At 45.9% G+C, this 27,387-nt stretch overlaps 1 protein-coding gene across 17 annotated transcripts in view; it reads right to left on the reverse strand.

The window, feature by feature from the left end:
* Positions 1-27,387, reverse strand: part of LOC114872712 (forkhead box protein P1-like) — a 177,892-nt gene that overhangs the window by 111,648 nt on the left and 38,857 nt on the right. For 4 of the 17 annotated variants that reach the window (XM_029180230.2, XM_029180229.2, XM_029180227.2 and 1 more), the window contains exon 2: positions 15,743-15,796. The exons of 12 other annotated variants lie outside the window; for them this stretch is intronic. The gene's annotated coding sequence lies outside the window, so the exon portion shown is untranslated. Of the gene's footprint in view, positions 1-15,742; positions 15,797-22,848; positions 22,868-27,387 lie in introns of those variants that run through there. One more of the 17 variants, XM_029180232.2, reaches the window with a different exon arrangement.

The raw sequence follows: 27,387 nt of genomic DNA on the forward strand, positions 1-27,387 counted from the left end.
CTTTTTCAATCGATGCTTCGAAGCAGAACATTTTGTATTATTTTCAATAAGCATATTGAATTAACAGTTCCAGTTGATCTCAGTGCACTCGATCTCCTTGAAGACAACAACTAGAAGTAATATTGACAATGCTAACACGACACGTCACAGAGTACAGTTATGAAACTTGGAATAAGGTGTGTCAATGCTGTCACGCATTTGTTTGTCGTAATAAATCATATTAACCTGAGAAAATGTCAGAGTCGTTGTTCAGCAATGTAGCTTGGAATTCGGTGGCTAACACTTTCGATGTTATTCGGAAATGAACGATTCGAAAGTCGAGGCTAAAAGTTAAAGCACCAGGAGAAAGCGTGTAGCGGAGACGTAACGTTTCACGCGTGCCACAAACATGTCCGTGGAACACAATGGGCTAGCCAGAAATATCAGAAATCTCGGTTCGATTGCACGAGCGTATATATCCCTCTGTACACGCGCCTGTATACCTTTCGCGCCCGAGAATTATACCGGAAGCAAGATGCACCCTGACTGCGGCAAAGCCTTCGAATTAGTTCCTCCTTCTCGAGTGGCCTGCCCGATGGGGGTGAGTTAGAGGCGAGTATAAGTGCGGAACCACCCCACGGACGGTCTACATCGCGGAAGGAGGTCTACCGTTGATGACAAAATAGCGTGATTACGGGCCATCAAATAAACACTAGACTTACCGTTATTCTGCGCCACTAGCTCCTTCGAGGCACCCCTTTCCACCCGTTCGGCCACGATGCCAACAACCCTCCGTTACCACGTTGGAACTCTACACAACGAACAAATACTGACCTCCTAAGTTTCATCGCTTCGAAGTCTTAACCATTCATCATTAGCAGATCTAATATCCGGGAAAGGGTTAAAGTTTGTCTAAAAATGTATCAAATGGTCGATAAAATATAGATGAAAATTCGGAACGATCTACCCTTTTCCATGGCAATTTCTTTTCGAATACACCGACAATTTTATGTAAATCCCGTTCACGTGTTTTTGTCAGAGCGTTATTTATCGGTCGATGCGAAACGTGTAACGAGGAAGTCCGTCAAAGGATAGTCACGAAGACACGAAGAAAACGAAGGTAATCTTCTTCTTGAAATCGACCGACACTCCTCGGTTAGGCGATTTCATTCTTTTCATTTTTTTGTTGCTCCTTTAATTGGCTAATCACGAAATTATCAGCCTCATAAAGCTGGAAGAGGCGCCAACCCTTTGCGACCCTCCGCGAAACGCGGACGCCGTTCACTGGCACGGTGGCTGGCGTTCTTAATTGCAAATTGGTGAAATAATTGAAACAACTCTCGTAAAAATAGTTGAAAAGTCGTAATTCGGTCGTAAAGGCTGAAAACCGCAACGCGCCACCATTACCCCCCTTTACGCAGCGGTTACTTCGAGAAAAGGGGTTGCCAGTTACGCGGCGTCGAGGGCGTCGGAGGAGTTTCGTCGGATTTTCAAGGGGTCTGGCCCCGGCTCGATCTTTCTTCCGGATAAGCCTTATGGTTCTCGCGAGACGGAATCGCAGAGTTTACGTTTAATCGCCGACCAAACGGTCGGTGCAACGATTACAAAGGAAAAGTTTCCAAGTTTTAGCAAACGTTGAATTTAAATTTCTAACTATTTATTGGATACGAGCTATTTTTCTTGAGACAATAGCGAACGGTGTCGGGTGACAATTAAATCGTCAAACGACGAAAGAAGAGAGCAACAAAAGTGTGCCAAATTGAGGCTACAGGGAGGCTCACGAGCTGTCCATGCAAAATTTATCGCTTCATTTACATGTTACTGGCCAGCTCGTGCCTCCTACTAATACCTTTCACGATCGATGAATTATTCATAAAATACTGCCTCTTCCACGCCGTGTTTTGACTTATTGTTAGCCTTTTTGGTATGTTGCAAACGATCGAGGATGCCCGCATGAAATCGCCTCGATTCTCCTATGTCAATAAAACTGGCATGAATATCGGTATTCTAAAGAAAACTTAGCTACCCTGTTGCCGTCTACGTTATATCCCTTGGCTCTCGTCCAATCTCGCTCGAGTTGCTACGAAAAACTGCCACGGATAGGAAAATTTCGATTTTTAACCTTCGATTCTGTCTGTAATCTAGCAAAGAAAGGGGATCATACATCACAGCCTGTCCATCATTCGTTCGTCGTACAAGTATCTAGTGTATCAATCTTCCTTCTACTTTGCGTTCTACCATCCCTTCGAACTCTCAACAATAGTTACGATCCAAAACAACCTTCTACATGTGATTTAAAATGAAATCAATTAAAATATTCGAAAACGAAACATAGAAACGTCTCCGGTGCGAATAATCAACTGGCGCTATCTCTAATACCCTCACACCCTCGTCTTTTCTTCAATCTCCAAGTTCTATCCCGCCATCCCTTGCCTTTTACCGGCAGAAAATCGTCCTCCTCCCTCTCTCTCCGCTGCCGGTTTTCTCCGCCTCCTTCGCCCCGCAAGGCAGAAAATCTGAGAGCGAGATAATTACGGTTGGAAGCGCGGATATTATTTAACCAACATTTCGCTGCACAGACCGAGGGAGTGGATGAGCAAAAGAGGGCCAACAGGGCGGCGGGAGCGGGGCGCTTGCGGAGGAGCTCGAGGGTGTTCTTACACGGGAACAGGCCAATCAAATATAACGGGGCGCAGGGTGTAACGCCGGGGCTAATATCGCGGGCACAGAAAATTCCTTCCATGTTTTCCAATCTTTTCGTCGTTTTTCGCGATAGAAAAACATTCGACCGCGCGTATTTCTCGCGGCAACAAGACCCAAACCCCCCGGTACGGTAGATATAATATTTTACTTTCTGCGGTAGACACACCGCCAAGAGAGAGAGAGAGAAAGGGTTAATCTACCGGTGGCTGGTTATTTCAGCGGGTTTCTTTGCCGAAAGACTACCTCGAAATATCGTGCATAACCTATGCGATGAGATGACTCCAAATGAAACACGATGACTCCGTTTCAGTTGGTCTGAGAGTTTCTAGAATCGCATTTAAAATAGTATCACGATTAGGAAAAAGAATGACTGACTTTAAAGAGTAGATTATAGAGGGTCCTTAATTGAATTTAAAGAACGTTTCATTGAACGAAATTTTCAACGTGACCCGACTTTACTGGGTCATGTAACGGGTTATGGGTGCTGCTGATAAGAAAAAGGAAGAAAACGAGCCAGCTCTAAATGCAATTTTCCACGACCAACAAATTTCCACGTTCTCGAACACTATTGTCTGGTAACAGAACGACAGACGAGTCCCCCAATTGAAACTATCCTCCCCGCGATGAAATTGCTGGATATTCAAGCGGATGACGGCGAATCGAAGAGAACGAGGATTCTCTGAGCAGGACTCGGACGAATTCAATGACTCATAAATTTCTGTCGAAAAATTCTCAAGTTCCTAAATACCTTAGCCGTTATGAAAGAACGCCGGCTGACAGACGTGTCTCGACGGCGTTTCGACGTTTTGCAATCCACGGTCCAATTACAAGGCTCCCAGGATTTCGGAAGGCCTCGCGATTCAACCCCCTTCTCCTCGTTCCTTCCTTTCAACTCTTACGCAGCCACCCTTTCGCCATTAATGAACCGGCAGAGTCTAAACTTCGCCCCTGTACTTTTTCCCTTGCTCGCAATTTTTTCTTTCTATTTTTTTTTTTCCATACCAGCACCGCTTTCTCGCCACAATCGAGAAGTGGCCGAGAAACTTTCGATTCCCGAAATCAATGGTATTATTATTATTACCAGTTTACTCTTTTCATTGTCCGAGACAATAAGGTAAGAAGGGTAGGGAGGGAACGGTTAGACGGACATTTATTATATTCGAAAATTGGTAATTGGTCTCGAGAATTCGTCAGGAAAGAAGAAAGGGCAAATAAGCGGAAGGGAAAAAATGGTCGTTAGCCGGCCACGATTGAATCGCAATAAAATAAATAGCCGAACGGTGAGGGGGTGGTAGAGCGTGAAAAGTAAAACAAAAAAAAAAAGGAAAACGAGTGCGTCGATGTTCGAAGCGATTTAACGAAACGGAAAGAATCGAATGAAATCTCGCGATATTACGCGTCCACGAAAACCCATAGAAATATATCGAGTCCGTTCCATCCTGCACCTTCGCACAATCGATTTTGGCTAATTGCAAAGCGTCGGTATGCGTTTGTCGGAGAGAAACAGAAGAAGAGAGGGACAAAGGAAGGACGAGGAGCGGTTGAAAAGGTGCCGCTAGCGCGGAGGGTTCGCGAATGGTATGGGAAATATGCAAAGTGTTTACGATCGTGCAACATGCTGCCGGTCAGGTCCACCTTTTTTTTTTTTTCTCCCCTCTTTTCCACCCCTCGAGATATGGGGTGCGGCGAAAGCTCGCAAGGAAGTACGGCTGGGTCGCCACTCGTGATATTAATGTACAAAAGCTCGAATCCCAATTCACGCCCCACACGCTCGCGGAATTTTCGAGCGATTCTCTTTTCTCTTTCCCCGCCTCTCTGTTACTCCTTCGCTTACAACCTGCGCCTCTCTCTTTCACCCCCGACGGCTCTCGACAGCCAGAGAAAGCTTCTCCAGGGATACTGAGAGCTTTTCGGATTAATAAAGCCAGCGAGGCTCGTACGCCGAAGGCGTTGAAACATGAAAAAGCTGGTTCCGCGGGATGTTTCGATTTTTCCGGCTGAAAAAAAAGGAACCGACGCGTCTGCGTTTCCAACGAGACGTTACCTGGCTGTGCCGGTTAGAAAGATTCTTCGCGGGAAGCGCAAGAAATTCGGTGGAAAATCAAAGGAGAATTTTCCGAGGAGTAGTTCGTTAACGACGGAACCGCGAAACGATCGAGAGAATAAACGGCCGTCTTTGTGGCTCACTTTCGGCTGGGTCGAGGCTTATAAAAACGCAATTTCCTTGTAACAATATAGCATAATAAATGACGGGGGTTGCCTACTCCAGAGGGGGGGTTAAAACAGGCCACTTTTACTCGACGCGGACCAAGCAGCAACCTCCGATTCGCCATTACACTTTGTAATGTACTTACGTAACTCGTGTTTATACACCAACTTTTCCCTCTCCCCCTGCTCGCCGCCGCCTTGCTACGGGCCATTTCAACCCTTGTCCCGCGGCGTTTTGCCCCGATATCATTTTTAATGTCTGAAAATTATCTCGCTCGTGCCGCCGTTTTCCCTCCCTCTGCCAACCCTCTGTTTCGGGAAAAACAGCTTCCCGAGACGACGCGGGCCAACGGCGTCCTTCGCGGCATCGTCCTACCGAAACTTTGAATCCCTTTCTCGCGAAACTACTCTTATTAAAGAACGTTCGGCCGTTTAACGCTTCGATGGAAAGTCTGAGATAAAACAACGCCCGTAAAAATTGCCGGCGCCACCCCCGCGAAGAGTTCGCTAATAAAACTAAAAAAAGGGGAAACTTTTGCAGTGTTCGAAGAGAGGTCACGCGGAGGCTATACGAAACATCTGTTAGTCATCGAAAAAGTCCAAAGAATAAGCGAAACTGTCGTGAACCGTGTTAAACGCTGACAAACGATTCGTTCATGCCTCGAGACTGCTAAACGTTCTCGGGGAAAAAAAAGAAATATATATATATATATATGAGAAGAACGGAACACGCGGAAATAATGCTCGCAGTGAGGGAGAAAGAGAGGGTGAACCAATGGTGGAGGGACAAAGGTAAAACAACGGAGCAAAAAAAAGAAATGAACTTCCAGATAAAAATCCCAGGTCCAGCTTGGATATAATATAAAACCGTTGCCAGAGCACGTTCCTTGTTGCAGGAAATTAATTTTTTAAAAAATTTCTGACAAGCTCATAACAATGCGTATCCTCGGCTTTTCGAGATCTCGGTGATACGCGGCGAGTGCGCGGGGAGGACAGGGAAAAAGAGCTCAAAGCACACTCGGGGCGATGCAATTACGATACCTCGACGAACTTCATCAAGTCGGTTGTTGCCGTTTTTCGTTTTTTAGGTCAATACGACATTTTACAAAGGGCTCGGGCCCCCCCTGGTTTGGACGGTAACGATGTCGACGAGGGCGAGCCGGGGGGATCGGAATGCGGAGGTAGTTCAATGCAACTGCATTGAAAACAAGCCGCAGCAGCGCGTCGAAGCCCCGGGGCGCTTATAATCGTTGTGTTTAGTCGCTTGCACCGCGCGTTCCTGCATTTTCCGCGGTATTTACACTTCCCAGAAATTTCATGAAAAAATGATAGAATAAACACGGACGGCGCTGCGGTTCGGTCATCCCGCGGAGATAGGATATCTCGATATTTATTCTGGCTTTGTGTCGTGCCCCTATTTATAATGAACGTCGTTTACCAATACAATGGCGGTGGTCCGCCGATCCGTCCTTTGTCCAGAAGCTAATCGGTCGGATTTTCGAACGATTCGGTTTTACCTTCGTTTCAATTCGCGATCGCGACGATATCTAAATCCGAAGCCTCTATCGAAAAATCCCAGTTTCGTTTGTATGAAATTGAAAAAAGAGAATGATTTTTTTTCTTCCTTGCATCAATTCTATGAAATACGCGGACACTTAGACGATGTTTGTTCCGTACAGACCATCGAACGAGGCGAATGATATTTGCTAGGAGTTGAACGGCAAACTAAACAGAATACGATGTGCCCATGTCCTATGGGCACGGGTAAAGTGACAACCTTCGCCAGTTTCCAGGAAGCATAAGCTATCTCGCTGGCCTGTCGCTTTTGCCAGCAAATGTATTTTCATTGTCGTTTTATCCTCCCTTCTCGATCAGTACCGAGCAACTGCTCCCCACGATTTCAACGCGTTCGATTGTTTTTCGTATGAATGAGACGAAATTATAAATAGAAGCCAGGTCGGTGTTCTATTACGTTGAAAACCTACCTTGATTCCCGTTACATAGAAATTACACGCAAAACTTTACTACTGTCGTTCGATTCCAGGTAAATTGATACAGGACCGCGTATTGTCGACCCTTAACAACCCTCCAGTAATTTATTGTTGGCGAACATCTATAACGACGATGCCTTTTCAACGCGCACCTGTTATTCTAGGCTTCCCATTCATTATTTCTATAAAATTATTGGGATCCAATTAAAAATCTAATCCTTTCGAAAAGTTTGACTTTTCAGAGGCATCTTTCAAGCGAGTTTCCAACGATGCAGAACGCGGCATCGGGAATTGCCTGTTGCAGAAGGGGGGTTGCAACGGGTCAAACTCGTGGAAGAGTCGCGAGTGAACAGACTGAACTCCGGTAAACAATCCACCGGCCTCCACTCGGTCCATCTCTGATTGCTAATGAATCCTAATGCTATTATGCATACAACAACTGAAAAAAAAACCTTAGGTCCGAACGGCATGGCAAGAGTCGTCGGTTCGTTCGTCCGTGTCCCGACGTCTCTTCAACACGCACGCCTTTATCGTCGCGCGTACGTGAGTGTGTGTACTTCTGGGACAAAGAGTTGTGCAAACACGAGTTTACCAACCGGGGAGGACATTATTGCCCTGGACCCAGTGCTTGGGCAAGTTACCCGTCAGGCACTTCGTTAGTGCAATCCTTTTTGCTCGTTACCTTGCAGGTTACTTCGACCTCGATGCGTTACGATCGTTACGATACCTGTTTGGACGTACACGGTCTAGTCTGACACGCAACGACATTGTGCAAATCGTACGAAAGCCTTTCGTACGGTTCACGTGGCAAAAGGTTCAGAGAATTCCACACGGAACTTCCTTTGATTTTTCATTTGATTTCTCAGATACCATCGCGACAATCGTTTAGCTCGGAAGACTAATTTTGCTTTAATCTAAAAGTTAATCGGAAAGTTCGTTCGCGGGGATGGAAAATTGTGAATCACATAGGGTTTTTCTCAATCAACGGTCAGCGTGACTCTCGTTGTGTATTGTCGCGGTAAAAGAGCCACGCTCGAGACCCGCCGTATCACCATCGTGGGGTGGCGAAAGCGAGAAATGAAAAAAAAAAAAGAGAGCTACTCACCCCTGCCTCTAACTCCTAATTTTAGAATACCACAACGGCATTTTCGAGGCGTCGGTTGTAACCGTTCCATGAAATTAGTTTCGCAGGAACTCTATTTCGTTTCCATCGTATCACTCCGTGCCGAACATTCCGGATTTTCGCGCGATCATAAACTCATGCATACGATGCATACCCAAATTGCCTGTGTGGTTCGATGCACATGGTACAGGGCAGTGCGAGCGACTGCATATTATTCGTTTAATAATCGATAGAATCACGTCATCGCGTGCTCACCTCACGATATAAACTACCTCACCCTTTTCGCCAGTCTTACTTCTCCCGTTGCTCGTTCCTATTAATTCACGTTACGTGCTCCCCGATGTTGCTGCTACCAGCTATTGCTGTTGTTGTTGGGAAGCACAACCGGCCCGTCGTGCAACGAAACCGATAGAGGCGGGCACGTATTTACGAAATTGCTGTACCAACCTTTCGTTATATTTTTTTCGCCAACCAACTTTCCACAGGGGTGCAATTAACGCGTCATCGCTAAAAGATCTCGTGAATTTCTAATAAAGCTACTTCTTGAGGGGAACGTTTAAAATTTTCACGACTTAGGGTAGGAAAGATTAAGAAATTAAAAGAATTACTTGAATCTTAGAAAGGTGAAGTATTTAAAATAAAATAGAAAAGAAGATCGACCGATTGATCGAATCGTTCGACTAACGGCACAAGGATTCCCGGAGCAGCAGGGAAAGCCGATTTATCGTGAAATGAGAGAAGAATCGAACGGAAGAACGCCGCGGGGTTTGTGCACACGGCGCGATGATCCAACGCCACCCTCTCGAGAGGGGATGAAACAAGGACGACGAGGCGAGAGCGAGAGGGTGCAACAATAGCGAGACAGTTACTGTCAACACACTCGGTGCACATTAGTTGTTTCGCGGAAGCGGCTAAAATGTAAAACGAGGATACTCGTGGAACAAAAGGAGAACGTTGGAGGTGGAAAAGGTATAGGATCAATACAATAGTATATTTGTACAGAGCCGACTGATGAGGGGTGGTGCCTTGCAAGTGGGAGGCACGGCTCGGGGTCGGCAGTGGCTGTGCCAGGGGGATGGGTATGTCTGTTGTTTACCGTGGAAGGGCAAGGGGTGCGGTGGAGGTAGGAAAAAACAAGCAAAGACGATGGCGCTATAATAGGTCTCTCTGTACTGCGACAAACCATTCCTGGCACGTGAATAGTTGGTTGAATGAGTCGCGTTTTTGCTTTCGAAAACTGGAGCACGCTTAACGATTCCATTTAAGGAACTCTTGTTTCTTACTTTTTCTTTTCCTTTCTTTTTATAGAGAATTACTGTTTAAGTTTCAAATTGTCGACAATGTTCAATTTGCAAAAATTATTACTTTATACTTAATATCTATTTAAAGTAATTTTTTGTTCTCCATTTTTTAAATTATTAGATAGCATCAGTCATGATTTGCACTATGTTAAAATCTTTTTTCTAATGAAAAATAAAAAACCATCGCAACCTGTTTCTTTTAAACATTGGATGGTAAAAAATATTTATTGAGAGAAATGAAAAGTTTAATAAACAAGAAGAGATCGTGGTGGACTGGCAACAAGCTACGGTACACAGTCTCTCGAAATCATTATGTCATATCCACTTCATTTATCCAACCCTATCACGTGTATCCGCCGGGTACGTGCATGTGCACGAACGTGCGTGTGCACTTGCTAACCCCATTGAATGGAACGTGTACAGGCATCCGTTCACTCGGCCAGAGGTTTTCGCTTCTTTTTTTTCAGATTTTTACCCCGCCAAACAACGGGGTGAAAACACAAAGGATTTCCCGCGTAGCAAGCTGCACGGGTATCATTAAACAAAAATGAAAGACAGTCCCTAATTAATAGTGTTGTTGAATATATACGCATTCGGATTCCAATGAAACAGCAACTATCGGCGAACGCGGATTCGCCAACTGAAACGAAGTACCAAGCGCATAAATAGTAGCGTGACTACGAGCATTCGTTTAATAAATAAGCCACGATTTTTCCTGATAATCGAGCCGGATTGTAATTAATCAACGTTATCAACGCGCCTGTTCTGGGACTCTACGTTAAGTGGTAGTAAAAAAATTATTTCGCTTAACTTATCAGTTCGCGATGAAATTAAAAAAGGTGCTCGTTTAACTCCTGTTAAGTCGCGATCGCGGTCACGGAAAGTTGTTAACGAAAATTCGTAGATACGGAAACGATCGAATGATCAGGGGTAATTAACGAACTATGCAATATAACTGCGATTAGAGTAATAGCATCGCAAACAGAATATTTTCATTTGACAGGTATGTAATCTATGAGAGCGAGTACGGGAGAAAAGGGACGGGGAATAGGAATCGGTGCCGCAACAAAGAGCACGGTTTGCAAAATGAGGATCGAAAATCAAAGCCCACTTAATAACGCGCTGATGAAATCATTCGCGCTCGCACATTCGAGCATCGAAAATGTCAGACGTTGAAGGGTCATCGACGTTAATGTATTTTTGATTAAGTGGCCCGAGTGATGGTAATAAATAATAAAACGGAACACTTGTTTACAGGCAACCGCAATTGAAATTCGATATTCTGTGCGCGCAGGCAGACAAGTATCAGCCGGAAAAATTAAACAGACAGCCTGTTTGTACTCTCTCCAATAGTCAGACAATACACAGACAGGATAAATATGATATTACCAAGGATAATACCCATCAATAATTCATAAAATTATATCCACCAAGAATTTGTCTATAAGAAAATTCTTGTCACGTCTAAAAAATAAACCGAAGCGACGATTCTTCGCGAAGTGAGAAGGGATGGGGGTGTTCGGTTCAACGGCCTTGAAACGAAAAAGGGGATGAAAGTAACGCGTGTGTCCACGGGCCAAGGTACGATCTCAAGGGGTTGCGGGAGAAAATTCGGTGACAGTATCTCAATATACCCAGGGGCGATATTCTAACGCGCGCACGCGAGAAATCCGTACAAGGGATGGTGGTTGCATCGCAAAGGACCCGAATCTCGACGTGGTCCCTCCCGATTTCTGGCACCTTTCTGAAATAATCCTCGCGGACGATACGTTCGCTCGGCCCGAGAGGGAGCAAGAGTCATAGGGGTGTGCTCTGCTGCTGCGTGTGCCGACTCGGAGAGGGAGAGGGTGAAACTTACATATGACAAATTCAACGCGCTCCTTTCCTGTCCTTCCTTCCTTCCTGCCGGCGCTGACACCTATGGCCCTGGGCCACGCTGGGTATTATTATTTTCATTCCTTCCCGCATGTCTGTCTGTCTGTCTCCTCTGTCTGACTGTCTGGCCTACAACTTTCTCACACCATCCACCCACGCGACTCTTTTTCGGATGTTTTTGCCCCGTCCACCTAACCACCTTCTCACCCCCTCCGCCAACCTCTTTTTCCACGTACGTACTCTTAGTTTTTTTGTACGGGACACATGACTGCTGCCGGATCCTCGAGGACATCTAGCTAACCCTTTGTGCGATGGAAAGATTCTTCCTCCTACGGGACACGAAGGACTTCCTGAACGTAGTTTATTAAAAAAACGCGTGTTTTAAAGTAAAACTTGGGGTTCGTTTAAAATACGAACATTATCCTGCTACGAGGACGCCTAACAGGTGGTCTGCATTTTATTGTTTTTGAAGTTGCACTGAAGAATAATAGGTAGCCCACTTAGGAGGTAACCCAGATATGCCCATCTTCATTCCAGAACAATGATTCGTTCCATTTAGGCTTCAACTAGAGGTAAAATGGCATTATATTGAAAAAATTCAGGCGTATCTAGGTTAAGGCTATTCTCCAACATTTTTACCATATATTCCAACTGCACCTCTCATTTTTTTCGAAAGCTCCCTTAACAACAATACTGTAGAAAATTTTTAAAAAATTCTGTCCACTTTATTTCGTTCCTCGAACCCGTCCATTCGTGGTTACGTCACCGTGGATGGCAATTAAAAGAGGATAACACGAAGCAGCCGCAGAGAACGGTCCGCGTAACCCCTTGAGGACTTAATAAGAAGGGTAATAATAACCAATTTTATCGAACGTCAGTTCGTTTCTTTGATATAGGCGGTCCCGGCCGCACGAACGTAAGCGCACATTAATTTCCCCGGCAAATAACCAGGATTCATAAGCGAGGGTCTGTGATCGTGTAGCACGGGCCGACGTAGGATAACCGTATGTGTCGAGAAAATACGGTCTCCCGTCTCCGCGCAAAATAATGCCATCAATATAAAAAAGGCGACCCACCGCGACGCGGTAATAGAAACCGATTTGTCAGGAAGCTTTTACATTTCGACGCAGTGGGTTTCACATCTGATAGCCCGTTTTATCCCGCGGGACCCTGTCCCGTGTACTCTTCCCTTACCAGCTACCACTGCTAGCCGGGCCGTTTCTCCACCAGCCAGCCAGGGAATCCACACGACCACTCCTTTTTCAGCCCCGTCTCGACGACGTGAACTCACCGCTTGTGTCCGAGTCAGCCCTTCCACCCTCTGGCCGATTCCCTCGTCTTCCTCGCTTATAAAGCCGAGTAGATAGGAAATCTTGTAAAATGGCCCGGCGAAAGACAAATATTACCAGGGATCGGTGACAGTGAGATGCGATTTATTTTCCGGGATTCCGGCTAGGATTCGACGACGACATCCGAGGATACCTTTCGATAGCATTTCATTGTACACGGATTTCACCCTTATTATGTTATAATACCGGATTTTCATTGTTTCAACAACGCCATACGCTAAACAATGCGAGAAGAAATGAATTTTCATATTCTACACAATGGCGATGACTACACCGAAGGGAAGATGAAAAAATAAAAAGGTTTGTAATTACGTTTCGGGCCCGTTTAAAAACTTACAGGCTCGTCCATTGGCGAGAACGGTATTCGTGGGGTAAAAAAATGGGGGGCTGCGGAGAATGGCGCAAAAGGCTGGCAGAAAGGAGAGGGTGGGAGGGGCGGCGACTGTTAATTGAAAACTACCGAAAAGCACAATTGCAGGAGAATTATTTCTATTCATTAGCCGGGTGGTCGGTCGGTCGGTCGGTCGGTCGAGCCAGCCGCCGAAAAACTTTTCCTCGACCAGGCGCTCTTTTTTTTTTTTTCCTCCTCGTCTCCCGACCACCCTCTCCAACCCATTGACTCCTCGCGCTCCGCTCGCCCCCTCTATTCGTTGGTCGCGCGCGTGGCGTAATTATGTAACATAAATACAATCCCTCTAGCGACGTAATTTTTGCGGTATAAGCTCAAAAGCCCGGTGTTGCCCCACCCTGACCCCCTGGCTAGCCACAAGGGCGGACCTCTACGCCTCGCGGAGAGAAGAGCTTTTTTCAGGAACGCTTTCGCAAATCAATTTATGGCGTAACGCGGACGTTCTCATTGTCCGCGGCTAGTAGCCGACGCTCGCCTGGTGGTTAAACCTTTTGTAACACCGCCGTCCATTGTTGTGACAGAAAATTGTATCGTAATGCTTATTTACGATGAGAAATTCTGAATCACTCTTTTGTTATCACATATTCAATGGAAATATATCTGTTAATGAGAAGCAACATTTTTTATGCGAAACGATGATAAAAAGAGATTGAAATTCAGATATAATTTGATACGCAACGATCTGATACGATACCAGGTTCGATGACCTCGATATATTCACACCGATGATATCGTGTCAGGGGTATCGACGAAACGAAAGAAGAAAGTCGAAAGATGCTTCCAGGAATTCCGGCGGGAGTATTTTCGTCAGTCAATGAATTTACAACCCCTCTTTACCGAGTTCACCCTTAACCGCTTAACGAGAACTGCTTCACGGCACGTGAGAAAAAAAAAAGCTAACTGGTTTGGCGGAAGGAAGGAAAGAAGGAAGGAGGAGGGGAGGACGTGTAAGCGGTCTTGAGGGGTGAATTAGCGCGAAATAAGTGCAGAAGAGCTTCAACACCCCGGGGGTGGCCCGGCGATAGAACGAAACCGCACACAGACGTAATACGGCAACGTGGTTACGTTCATGTATGTAGAAGGAATCCTTGTGCGAGACCCCATAAGAACGTCGTAAGGGTGAGTTGGTCGGAGTCGAATGAGACGATACCTAGTGGGGTAGCCGTGGCACCCTGGGCGGAAGCGAGAGGCCGGAAAACGACGTAACGCGCATAAAGTAAATTGCCGCGAAATCTGCGCGGCGAGCCTCCGGAGCGGCGCGGATAAGCGAAACAAATAAAATAAGAAGGAAAGACGAGCCGACCTGGAGATAACCGGGAAAGAGGTGGAAAAGGGTGCCGAGGGTAATGCGATTTAAGGGTTTGTAAGGTAGTGAGTTTCAAACGAACCGAAGAAACCTCCGATGGTTTGCTTTTTTTTTAATCGAACCCTACCACAAAACTGTTCAAACTAGCAATAATTTTTTTAAATTTTCTTTGCAAATTAAAATGAAAAATTAAAAAGCACCAGTGTGACGAATTTACACGTCTGCAATGAATTCTTCGCGTTCGTACGAAATTCCATTTCTTTCTCCGCCATCCAACTACCGGCAACGATATTCATAATACGCCGGGGCAAAAGTAATAGGAACAATCGCGGCTGTGTGATGCAGTCTTTTTTCTCTCTTCCTTTTTTTGCAAAACGGTCTGACGTTTTCCTCTATTCAGTCCCCAAGCCGAGCATGAAAAAGCACACATCGTCTGTTACCGCGTGCACGGTGTAACGCCTCTCTGTTTCTCCCCTATTCCCGGCGTATCGTCGCCGCACGCAGACCATTACAATTTCAGTTACATTTTAATTAGCAGAGAATACTAATGTTTCGCGAGTAGCGGTCGCCGGCAAGTAGCCAATGAGAGGCAAGTTGACTCGTGCAACTCGAGCCCGTTCCAGAACTCCGCTCTACGCGATTCCCACCACCCCTCTTGTCGTCGTTCTCCACCCCATTACGGCCTCGGCAACCCCGTGAAACCGACATGCATTTCACACCCCCATATTCGCCACTTTATACGCAACGGCTGGCCCGCGCGGAAAAACGAGGAAAAGGTAAGAGAACAGAGGTGGAGAAAAAAAAAAAGAGGCGACGAGCTGTGTTCCTCATTTATGTTATTAGCTCCCACTTTGGTGCCGAGTGTTCTTTAGAGAAAAAACAAGAGAAAAAGATATAAACGAAACATAAAGGGGGTAACAGCGGTGGAAATAAACCAGGCGTTCTCGGTGTTTTCTGCACTCTCGTTTTTACCAATTAACGCTCGCTCGCTTGAACTCGCGTAAAGCCGAGATTTTTCGAGATTGCGGATAAACAGAGATATTGTTAGCGCGAAGATAGACGCGATTGAATTGACGGAGACTTTGTTGGACGCGAAGGGAATAGATATCTTAGGAAACGAGGGGTGGAATAATGAGATGTAGGGGTTGCACGAATACCGGAATAATATAATACTTGGTAAGTCATAAAGTTCCCTCGCTTCTTGGCCGGACGAAATTCCGAAAGTTTCGTATCGGCGATCGTACAACAAATGCGATTATCGATGTCTCGCATCGTTCATCCCCTAAAACGACGGGGAGTAAAGCGTGCTACCGACCCCACGCTCTCGTTCGATTCTCTCTCCTATGTACCGGCTTTTACACGCTTTGTTTTGGATCTTCTCCAAAAACAATATCGCGCGGATTAAGCTCGGTATAAGATATCGCTAGTGTGTACCACGATTTGATAAAAAAAAAAAAGAAAAATCGCACACCCTGTACGAAAATATCAATTAACTCACATTAACAAGCCATGTCACTCTGTCTCAGAAGCCTGGGAAGTATACACCACTGACCTGAAACAAAAATAAATCATACACGTTAGATAAAAATATTTAAAAATGTAAAAAATTTTACAATTGATAGCGAAACGTTAAGCAGAATCGTTCAGAAACGATCCCCTCCCTTGTCAACCCTTTCAACTCGGTCGAAACTTAAATCCAGTCGGTTAAGGACAATGTGACCGGGCGATTTAGGGTGGTCCGCACGTCGAAAACCATTTCGACGTATCCTTCGCTCGCCAATGAGGCGACGATGCCGTTAATTAACGAACTCGAAAAGTAACGTACCGAAAGTACAACTGGACGTAGCATTGAGGGTTTCGGTAGCCGGTCGTGGAGGAAAGGGAATGAACGAGCCGAGCGTAGGACGGAAGCGCGCGCGTATAAAGGGTCGGTGTCTGGCCAGACGGGCAGAAATGAAGCAGCAAGGGTTTTGTTTGTCCGGCTGTCCACCCCTTTCCTTCCCCCCAATTCACCCCCGCGGGCTGAAGCCCTCGCTGTATGAACCTCGCGGCTCCCTTCAACCCCTTCTGTTCCACCTCTAACTCCATCCTCTCGCGCAACCCCCTCCTCCCACCATCTTTCTCTTTCTCTCCTCGTATCTCGCCACTTTTCTTTCCTCCTCTCTTCGTTTCACCCCCTTCTACGTTCGTTACACCCTTCTTATACTCTGGAACCTCCTTCCCCTACTGGCGTGTTACAATGCACGTGTGTACAATGTTTGCCCACATCCTCTCGCATATATCTTCGCGGGCTATAATATTGATTACTTCGAACGAATTTCATGCTGGCTACAAGTCCCGTAGCATGGAATCGAGAGCAACGTTTCTCCGACTCTGTCGATCAACAAACTATTCCTTCGCCACCGAAACCTTCCCTCCCCCCCGTTTTCCTTCCATTCGATGAAATGCTCCTTCCTGTTCTGCGTTCTGTAAACCAACCCCTTAACCATCCCGCCTACATCCTTCCATCCAACGTCGCAATGCAGGCTTTTCTCTTTCGCCAAATTGGCCCTACCATCGCGATCGTTCCTGTAATTTCGTTCTACGTTCTACCGACGTTGCATCCGGTCCCCGGTTCGTTCGGATCCAGGGTCAACGATTAAAACGAACGACCCATCGAATGAACAAACTGCTGTTACATATACTCGGCTAACTGAGAACAGCGAGTCGCTTTCAATTTCGCACGATGATTGAAATAAAGTTTATCTATACGAACGGAACGTTAACGCGTGTTTTTCGTCCAGCCAATTTTCCTTTGCTAGAGCCCTTTGCTAGAGAAAAAAGCGCAGTATTTCCGGCTGATAATCGGCGAACGAACAATGCAACGATACCGCGCACCGGTTGTAACTCGCGCCGGCAATATTCCGTTAAAAGACTCGTCATTCCGCTCTAGTAAACAGCCGCGCGACTTAAAATCGCGTCACCGTTTTCCACACAATTCCGACAACGTTTAATTCTATTCCCGATCTTTCCACCTGTTCCCATGTTCGTATCTCATTTCTCTTTCCCTCTGATTCGCATCACCGTCCACCGTCCGTGGTCGCGAATCGAAGCTACAAAGAAGCAATAGTAGAAATAAGATAATTGCTATTACAATTGCAATTTCATCCAGAACGATGTAGAGACGAGGTAGAAAGAGGAAAAGAGACAGCTCAGAAGATGACAGAGGACGCTGGGTTACCACAGAGGGCTGAATTACAAAGTACGTTAATGTCGTGCTCGCACCCCCACGCACCCCCCTACGTAACCCCGACACCGTTCCAATGCCGCAGACAGTTTGTTGTCGAAGCTTCGGGGATTACACAAATGAGGTTGTTCAACGAGAGGAATGTACATCCCGCTACAAAGCCGCTCGCGTTCAAGCCCGGAATTAAAAAAGGGAAGCGTAAGGTGAAAAGTTCCGCTTCGCTATCGCCTCGTATCGCGGACAATATTTTCTTTGCTGAAAGCCAACCGCGGCTAGAATGGGATTTCCATCGACCCGTTTCCGTTTAAACCCTTCAAGAACGAAACCGGCTTTTATCGAGACCCTTCTATATACCCCGTCGCGTCAATATTGCACTGTACACGTTTTTACGCGCATCTTTCCAAGACTAAGCAGGCCCGACGTTATAGGCTACCGGGTCAGAATATCAAAGAAATATTGATATTAAAATACTGTGGGTATAGATACTAGTTGGCGGCGATTAATTAGACCGAACTAACGGGTAGTAGCTAATAGTTTCGAGGGGGACGAAGCGAGGCGTACGAAGAGAGAAACCACGGTGGAAGGTAGTCAGCCCTTGTACTAAGCATACCGTAGGGGGCTAGGGATAGTAATTGTATACGTACTAAGAGAATGGCAAGGTAAACAAAACTATGTAAGATTGCCCCATTAATATACATATCTCTTGGTTCAGTTGGGCCGTGAGAGAGCCGTACCGACCCTCTCTCGCCGTGCTTCCACCGTTGTGCCCGCCGAAAGGGGGTGTGAGTAGTCTTGGCCTTAGACTCTGGGGTTAGGCTCGCTCAAGAGCAAGGAGGGTACACAATGGATATTGAGACCATAATTTACGGCTGATTGTTAGCCCCGCGATCTATGGATTCCTCCATCCTCCCGACCTCCTTCGCTTCGACCACCTTCCAACCCCCTCGTCCTAACCGTCCATGTCGAATTTGTGTTAGGTACGTAATAAGTGGTCGGGGTAGGTGTGTACCGAGTGCCCGGCACTGCAAGTCAGAGGCATTGGAGGAATCTCACGGAAACGGAAAGACTTTCGTGCACGTAATACCTGTTCCCTAGGCGAACATTGTTGTTCTCGCGTGTGTTAACCGTCGTCCAACCGATACCGGGTCAATTTCGATCCGTGTCTCGAGCGACGAAATAAATGCTCATTTAAAAAAAAAAACAATTAATCATTGTGGAAAGTTAAGACGCGACGAAGTAAACACGATTCTTGTAATGGGTTTTAAAGTGCAATAATAAGCTGTTGAGGGAGGGAGAGAAAGAGTGAAATTTGCTTACGGGTGAAAGCGAGAAGGAGTTTGTTTTCGAGCGGCATCGTTAATTGGCCAAAACTCGAGTAGAGAACTGTTTCGGCACGAGGTCAGCCGCTGTTCGCTTAACCAACCGCCTTCGCAACAAGAACCGCCGGTTATAAATTAATTACGAGGGTCAAATTCGCAACTGGGTCCCATTCCACGAGACGATTCCGAGAGAGGGGAGGCGAAATGTCTTACTAGTTTCGCTGCTGGCACGAGGGATCGAGGAAAGGAGGAGACGATGTTTGGTCTTCCTTAGAAGGGACCAACTAACCAGCCGACCGACCAACCTGCCACTTACCAAAGGATAATAACGTAGTAATCCTGCCATGAGACACGGATGAAGTCCTTAATAACCCTATAAACCCAAGATATATGTTGCATATCAATATAACCAGGGACAGATGGTAAAGTTACATCAGAAGGAGGTCGAAGCAATTCAAATCAACGATAGCTGTGGGATTAATTGAAATTAAATATCTTTCAATTTCTTTCCTTTTCACGATATTAGTTTATACGTGCTTTCAGCTCGTGAAACGCGACAAACAGCAAACGACTGTTTGTACTGACGATTCTGTAATAAATTATATCTGGTTGTATATTAAATATGTATCATTGTACTGCTTGCCGCAACAGATTAATAAACGCTGACATCGCAGAATTCCAATTTCGAATCGATCTTCGGTAATTTTCCGAAATTTTGCAAAAACCATCGGGAGCTTCAATAAAGCCCTAGTAATTAATTTGTGATTATATCGTGAATGCCGGCAAATTCATGTTACGTTACATAGCCCGATAGGAATGCAACCGAGTTCAACAAGCCCCGGATACGAAGTGCGTGATTTAGAGAGACGCATAAACGATATTCCAATACCGTTTCGCGCGATACTTTTGCGACAATCGAATCACCGAGGGGAAAATTGACAAGCGACATCGACTGTTTCATTTCAAACCGGCAATTTTTTTCACCCCGAATTCTTGCCAAACGGTTCTATTAACACGTTCACCCACCCTCGGTGCACCGCATATTTAATATACTCAAGCAATTAAAAAAAAATGAAAGAACAAAAATTATTTTGAATCTGGTTTCTTACGACTCTTTTGGTTTTTCCATTTTTTAAATTATAAGGGTTAAGTTACACTTAACTTGCATCGTTCGCTTGAGCAAGAACGATAAATAAGAAACGTTTGAGGCGGTAACGCGAACCAGCACTTGCATTATACTGCAATTTTAAATATAGAAGGTGCGAAAGATACGATGCTATCTTGCTGGCAGCTATTGGACTTAACGACATCGACATTTTATCCGCAAGACCGTCTTCACGCCCTCGTTGGGCGGCAAAAAAGGAGGATCAACTGCTCGAGCGGATGCTGTTATGAGCTGTTTTCCTAACCGATGGGAGACAGGTGGCGGCGAAAGTGGACTTTAACAAATGGTCACTGCTAGCTAGCATGAGACGTGCCTACTTGAGATGCGGCACCAGGATCTATGCCTTCCATTTCTCATCGGCGCTTTGCGGCCAAACAATACCCTAAACCAGCTGTACGTAAGAACTGTCGGGCTCAACGTGAAGGACTTCGAAGCAAGTTGATCAAAGTCAAGGTACTTCCGCAGACCCTTGCCAAAACGTTCAGCACGATAATGCGTACAAGATTGCGAAAGGGTCCCAGAGTCGTTGTTCCTGCTTAATTTCCAACCTCTTCGAGACATGGATTTATCTTTGGACCAACAGGTCCAATGAGATTCCTCTATTTCTATTCAAAATATATCTACTCTTTTCTATTATTCATCATTAGATTATACATAATTCCAAGTGCCGATCACCGATGACCCCGATTGAAAATCAAGAAGTTAATTCTGTAAGATACTAAGTGCAAAGTTAAAATTGCAAAATAGAATAGTTATAATTAAATCGTCCATTTTCATTTTAATGACTCAAAAGTAGTCAAAGATACACGACTTGATATCTTATCTTCCATATATTCTACAATTAGGAGCCAAAACGTTAGTGTAATTTAATTTCCATTCATATTCTCTATATTCTGATTAGTTTAGCGAACCATTAGTCTGAAAGGAAATTCAAAAATTCGATTATTGAAGTTTGATCCCCATAGCAATTAATCTGTGAAGTATTTCAGACTAAAATTTGGACCAATTATCATTATATTTAAAGTACTTGAATTATAATTGATATCCATCACTCAAGAAATAAACCGTGAAGGGATGAATTAGGCAAGGGACAGATTCTTTTAGAACAATTTCGTCAAGATAAAGAATATTTTGTTAAACGATCATTTCACGACAGTTTAAAGTTTACCAGGATATCGGGCGTAAACTGCCCCCGGGGAGCTTGTTAGTTCAATTCGCCTGAACACCCCTTTCGTCGCGGAAAAGTGCCGCCCCTTGTTGACCACCCCCGACACCGTGAGTTTTCCGTTTTACCTTGTTCCGAAAGGAACGTTCATACCAGCGTGTTTTCTATTGCGCAACATTGCCAATAGTCTGTTTAAATCTGCGCAACTTAAATTTTCACCCTCGCCTCTGGAAACGATACAAAGAAATCAAAGTCGACGAGCAAACGCCAAACAACAGGAATAAAAAAAAGAAGAGATAAAGAAAGAATAGACGAGCAACGGTCAGAGTATCGTCAAGGTATTGTCCCCGCTTCGAAAATAATCGTCGCGCGGACCTAATGGGGTATAAAGTCCCGATATCAAAATAACTCATCCGTGTCCGGCACGTGGTCAACGTTTCAAGCTTTTCTCTTCGCTCGTTCAATGCGCTAGCCCTCGGAAAAGTGCAAAATACCGGCATGAAAAACTCCTTTCATTCGTCTATTGTCCGACTCGCAGAGATAGACGGTCAGAACTGTTGGTGTACGTTCGTAGAAAAATCTTGAACCACCCCTGATAACCAACCTGGTTTTTGTTCCACATAAAAAAGGAAATAAAAATAAAATTTCTGTCATTCCGATCGAACGAGTGGTTCGTTGCAAAACAAGTCAACTCGTCGCCCTGACGTTTTTAACACGTACGGTGTGTCAGCAGGGCAACCAAGGCGAACGAATTATTGATTACGGAGCGTCCAAGAAAGAGGTTTAAATATTTAATGGGTTTGTATTTCAGTACGAGCGCGTATCGACAGAAGAAGCTCGGGTTATAATGTCTGAAATACGCTGTGTCACAATTTACGTGGCCTGTCGTGTAACACGACAGTCGTCCTGAAAAAACGTCCTACATGTAACACTATCAGCGTCGTCGGTAGAAAATTAACCGATGAATCATTTGAATATCGTTGGAAATTTATCCGGAAACGAGCGCGCGATCGTACATCGACGATTCGATCTCGATTCCTGTGTTCAGCGTAACGCGAGCGTTTTCGCATTAGCATTGGAAATCAAATTCGGTGACGAACCGTGACAGATGAAACGCTCGACAAAATAGTCTAGTTGATAGGAACGGATTTCTAATGCACGATCAACAGGTCCTCTTTCTGTTAAACAATGCTCGTCAGAGATTGTATTGAAAAATAAATCGATGAAAAATAAATTAAATTAATTAAAAATGGAATTATTCAGAATAAACAGGATTAACTTATCTCCTTTAACTTTGCTAGGTGAAAAATGTTTCGCGTGTGATTTGGAATATTTAAAGAGTACGCGATTAACGAAGATACGTTTCGACTATCAAGCAGAATCTTTTGATCGAAAGACGAGAGACAGACGATCCGATCGATCGGTAACACCGTCGTGCTTACGTAACGGTTATCGGAAAGCGAAATTACCCTAAATAGTAACAGCGAAGGTGGTGGCAATGCCGTATTGGACGAGCGAAGGATAGCGGGACGGTTGGTGTAAAAGGTGGCAGGGGGTAGAGTGTGCAGGGTGGTTTTCACCCTTGCAAGCCGGCAAGTCGAAAGTAGGAACCGCGACTATGGGTGAAGCTAAGTCTGTCCGTGTAATGGGGCATCGGCACGCGATTTCCAAGCCCCGCTCTAACCCCGTGGGCGATTCTAACTTTCAACTTTGCCCAACGAAAACTCACCCTCCCAGCCCCGCTGGATCCGGCCCCCTCGTCTCGCTGGCGTGCCTCATCCCCCACGGTACAGAGTGTTGCGCTGTGACTTATCGGCTCTAATTATTCGCCGGCAAGAAAGCGGGTGGAGAACCGGCGATCAGACCTGCCACCCTCGTAAAGTAGCTTTCCTCCGACGCATCGTGCACGACTGCACCCTCGAGCACCGTTGTTTACCCGTTTCTTCCAGTCGATCGCGAATCACGTGTCTAATTCGTGACCGATCTTAATAACGATTAAACCTGCCGAGACAGAGATAATTAAAATTTTTCATTTTCTAACGTTTCATAACGACACTGGGTGCAAGTTTTGTACCGATAAAAAGATACTCGTACTCGATTTAACCGTCTGACGATCTTAGGACCGCTTGCCACCCTCTCTCTAAACAACGGTTTTCAACGATCCTCGCTTTGGTGTGATAATTTTTCAATTTGGCCTCATGCGTTATTGACGTCAGTAGACGTGCACCGACATTAGCAGCCCTTTTGACGAGGAGTCTGAGTGCTCGTCGTACAAAACAATGCTAACCCCATGGTATCATTCAGCCCCACCACCGTCGACCACCCTACTCCTTCTCTTCCGTAGCCTCCTACAGCCGTCCGACCCCCTGCTTTAACCCTACGGGAATAAGGAGAGTCGCAATGTAAGCAACACACAACACGTTGTGTGCACCCATGTTTTTTACATTAGCCAGACGATACTTGCCCTAGAGTATGAGAGAGTTTGCCAGTGTGGAATGTCTATGGACGCGCGTCCGTGTATGTTTGCAAAACTTCCGTGTGTTGGCTACAACTTCCCTAGCTCTTAGTAACCTTCTGCATTTCCCTGATCCCCTGCGACCCTATTGCACCGAGCAACCCACCGTCACCAACGTGCCTTCCGTATTCCCTGATTTTCAACTAGATTTTCACCAACACCCAAACCATCGATACACAACAGTGCATCCCCAAAATCCCATATCTTATCATTTGATCCATATATTTGTTACAAACTTTCGACATAGAGATTTTCAAGCTTGGAATATCTAAACGTTTTCTAAAATATTTCTCAAGTATAGGAATCCACGAAACATCCCTATTTGATAATCCCTCATCGACGAATAAACAGCACCCAGACGCATCGTGTACACTTGGCTGGTGCATCGAAACCTCGTGCAGTTTGCAAGCGCGTTTAATATATAACGACGATTGCATATACATGGAGCGGACGGAGAATGGCGATAGAGACGGAGATGAATGGGGTAAAGTGGAGGAGGTCGACGTTGATACTGTGAAGGAGGAAGAACAGCGCGGGTGAAAAGGGGGAGTGGGGTAGGTAGCAGGGGCAAGCAGAATGGGAGCAAGCAGGAATAGGGATGGGGTGGGTGGTGTGTAGGGGTGACGGGGCCTAGAACAAGCAGTCGTTTGTCGTCCGACAGATAAACAACGTCGTTATTGTAAATGCATTGGATCAACATGCTGCGGGGCTTCATTGGCGGCTTTTCTTCGCGATACGACCTACGAGAGGCTCTGGTTGTTTACGAGATCGATAGCCCGATCCGTGGAGGATCGATTTTATCGTATCGCGTTCGTCTCCCCAGGCGGAGAGAAACAATCGTTGTAACGTGCGCGTTGTACCGGCCGCTTTCTTTTTCTCTCTTTTTTAGATTTCCTCGTATCCAAAGACCCTGTTCTCTCGATCCGGGTCCACCTACCTCTCTGCCTTTCCTCTTTGTCCCTTTCTCATCCGTCTACCGCCTACTGTCTCGCTCGTCGATGGATTCGAGAGAACGTATAGAGAATAACAAGGTGGATCACGTGACGCAGGTACACATCGGACACCGTCGTTCCGCGTACAAAATATTTGTTCCAGTATAATATATACTGATTCGTAGCCGCGCATAAATCTCGGTGTTTTTCCATTACATCCACCGGGCAAACGGGTAAGCGCGATCTCGGAATCGCGCACCGGAACGAAGCGAAAATAATACGATGTGATGGTTAACGAGGCATCATCATTTCCATCGTATCCGTGAACGAAGCTTTTCGTCGCTGGAAATAACATTTGACTCGAAGGGACGAACGTGTTGACCAGTTCAATGCACGTACTATCGAATGCAAGAAATCTAATAGCCTATTAGGTTGATCGGGAAAAATTCACCCCCTTCGAGAGTCGATGGATAAAGAAATACTTCCTAATGCTCAGAATAAGTGTCAAGGAATAAAAAGAACGAAATGTTCAAACAATCCCTTGCTTTGTCGACCACATTAGACGATGCTATGACGGACTGTACGGTTACCATGAGAGTCCGATGCCCGCTGTTTGTTCCTCGCTTTATCTCGAACGTAAACACCGCCAGGAATATATAGAAGGTGGCGCGAGCAGGAAGGTAGACAGACAAATAGGTGGAGGTTCGTACCTGGGTATGGAAAGGAAGAGGACAGAGGCGAGCAGCGACAGCCTGGCCATGCAAAGACCTGGCCGTAGGAAAAAGGAAAAACAAAAACAGAAGGACGGACGGACGGACACTGGATAAACAAGGGGCAATAGAGATAAACAGAGAATATTGCGAGGAATATGCGCAAACACGAAACTCTCATTCTTCCTCACCCCCTCTTCTCTTTCTCTCTATCCCTTCCTTTCCGTTTCACCCTTTCGTTTCTGCGAACGACCGCCTGTTCTCTTTTCCTGACCTTCGTCGCTCGTTTGGCCTACGCTTTTACAAGCACTCTCCTCTCCTCTTATTCCTTTCGCACTTACCCGCTCCAGCCGGCAGCTTAATTTATGCCCCGAGATGTTTCGCGGCGGATTTTTATCCCGATCCTCGAGGCTCGTCGAGGATCGAGAATTTAACTACTTAACACCGAATCGCGTCGTCGCTTCTCATCCGCTCTTGTTTGTTCGCCAATTTATCTGTTGCGTCTTCATCGAAATCAACCCTTCGAGGAAAATTGTACAGAAATTGCAAGCATACGCGCAGAGATTCAATAAATTGTTAATTAAAAGACGATACTTGATTGAATTTCGCGCGATCGCGAAGGACAAAGAAGTCGACGGTGATGAGAAATTGAACGAACGATAAGATTCCCGCGCGAGAGAACGCTTCGACGCGATCTTTCAATTCGGATGATTGATGCACGCCCGGGTTTTCTTCAATTAGCAGCCGATCTCCTTCCCACCCACACCCTCTGCGATTCTTCCGATTCGATTACACGGCCGTTCATTATGCCGATGAATTTAAAAATATACAAACACCATTATTCATCGTGACCCGTGTTCCCAGACCGTGGCAGAGTAAATACCCTCCGCGTCGATTAAAAACATCCCTCCGCGAGGATCCTTGCGTAATCTCGCGCCGCTTTCAAACCGTCTCACCTTACCGCTCCTCGGCAGTAGCGAAGCACCGTCATAACGACGACGATACCAGGTGAAAAATCGAGCAGTTTCAATCGTATCGTTCCTCGAGCTCGGATACGAGAAGGTGTCGGGGGGGGGGAAAAAAAATTCCTACTGTCCACCATCGAGATCCATGGAACGACGATATAGGGGGTGAGACACGGAAGGGAATGAATGCAGACGGGACAGGTAAGGTATTTGACGGTCTATGGGACCGGGAGCACGTCGAGGGCAGACTATATAATTTCCCTTGAGGGAGATCGGGATGGGCGATACGGGAGGGCGAAAGGGGTTAACGAAAAGAGGGGGAGTGGGTGGGTGTGACGGAGAGATCAGCGTGTTTTCCAGGTGGGGAGGTGTGCTGTGCTCATCCGCGAGCCCATCAACGCAACCATCCTCCGACAATCGATTATTATCTTTCCAATTTGCATAGCAACCGAGCTCTTGTTCAAATCTGCACCCCCTGTTTCGACCCCTTTGGCAACCCCTTGCAAATCCTACCTTCGCCGACGCGACTCCTCGTCCGGTATCGTTTCTGTAACGCGCTTCATCTTTCTTTTTTTCTTTTTTTTTTCGCCATCGATCCAAGCGCTCGAGAGTTCGATCAATTTTAAGGACCATCCCTTTGCGGGGTGATATATCTATACCGCGTTTACGGGGGAAAAAAAAGGATGGTAAAGCCTGCAGGTTGCAAACTAGCTGACAACTTTGGCTTTCCGGGATCTTTTCTTTCAACGCCCTTGAGGAATGGACGCGTCACGCTGGTGGGTGGCAGGAAGAAAGGAGGGTGGCCACCCTCCTTTATAAAATCTTTGACGCGTCGCACGGCGAGCTACCGGCTTGCCAGTCATTAATAACTTTTAGGTGGCAGATTTTGCGCGTATTAATCCGCCATATTATACCGCGAGTCTGCAGCCGTCCTCTGCCATCCGTCCCCTTCTTGCTTGCCTCTCGCATCCACACCCCCAACACCCCCCCTATATCCGAGAGGGTGACCGGATAGCTGAGTCGACGTCTCCTTAATGAAAAATCTGAATCCCGAGTCCGCCTTTTCTTTCGCCCACTATTCTCCACGGATTCTCGATTCTCTGCTAATGGTAATGACCGCAGAAATCGTGGCTCGCGAGAAAAAAC

The sequence above is a fragment of the Osmia bicornis genome, chromosome 14, assembly GCF_907164935.1.
Source record: "Osmia bicornis bicornis chromosome 14, iOsmBic2.1, whole genome shotgun sequence".
NCBI lineage: Eukaryota > Metazoa > Arthropoda > Insecta > Hymenoptera > Megachilidae > Osmia > Osmia bicornis.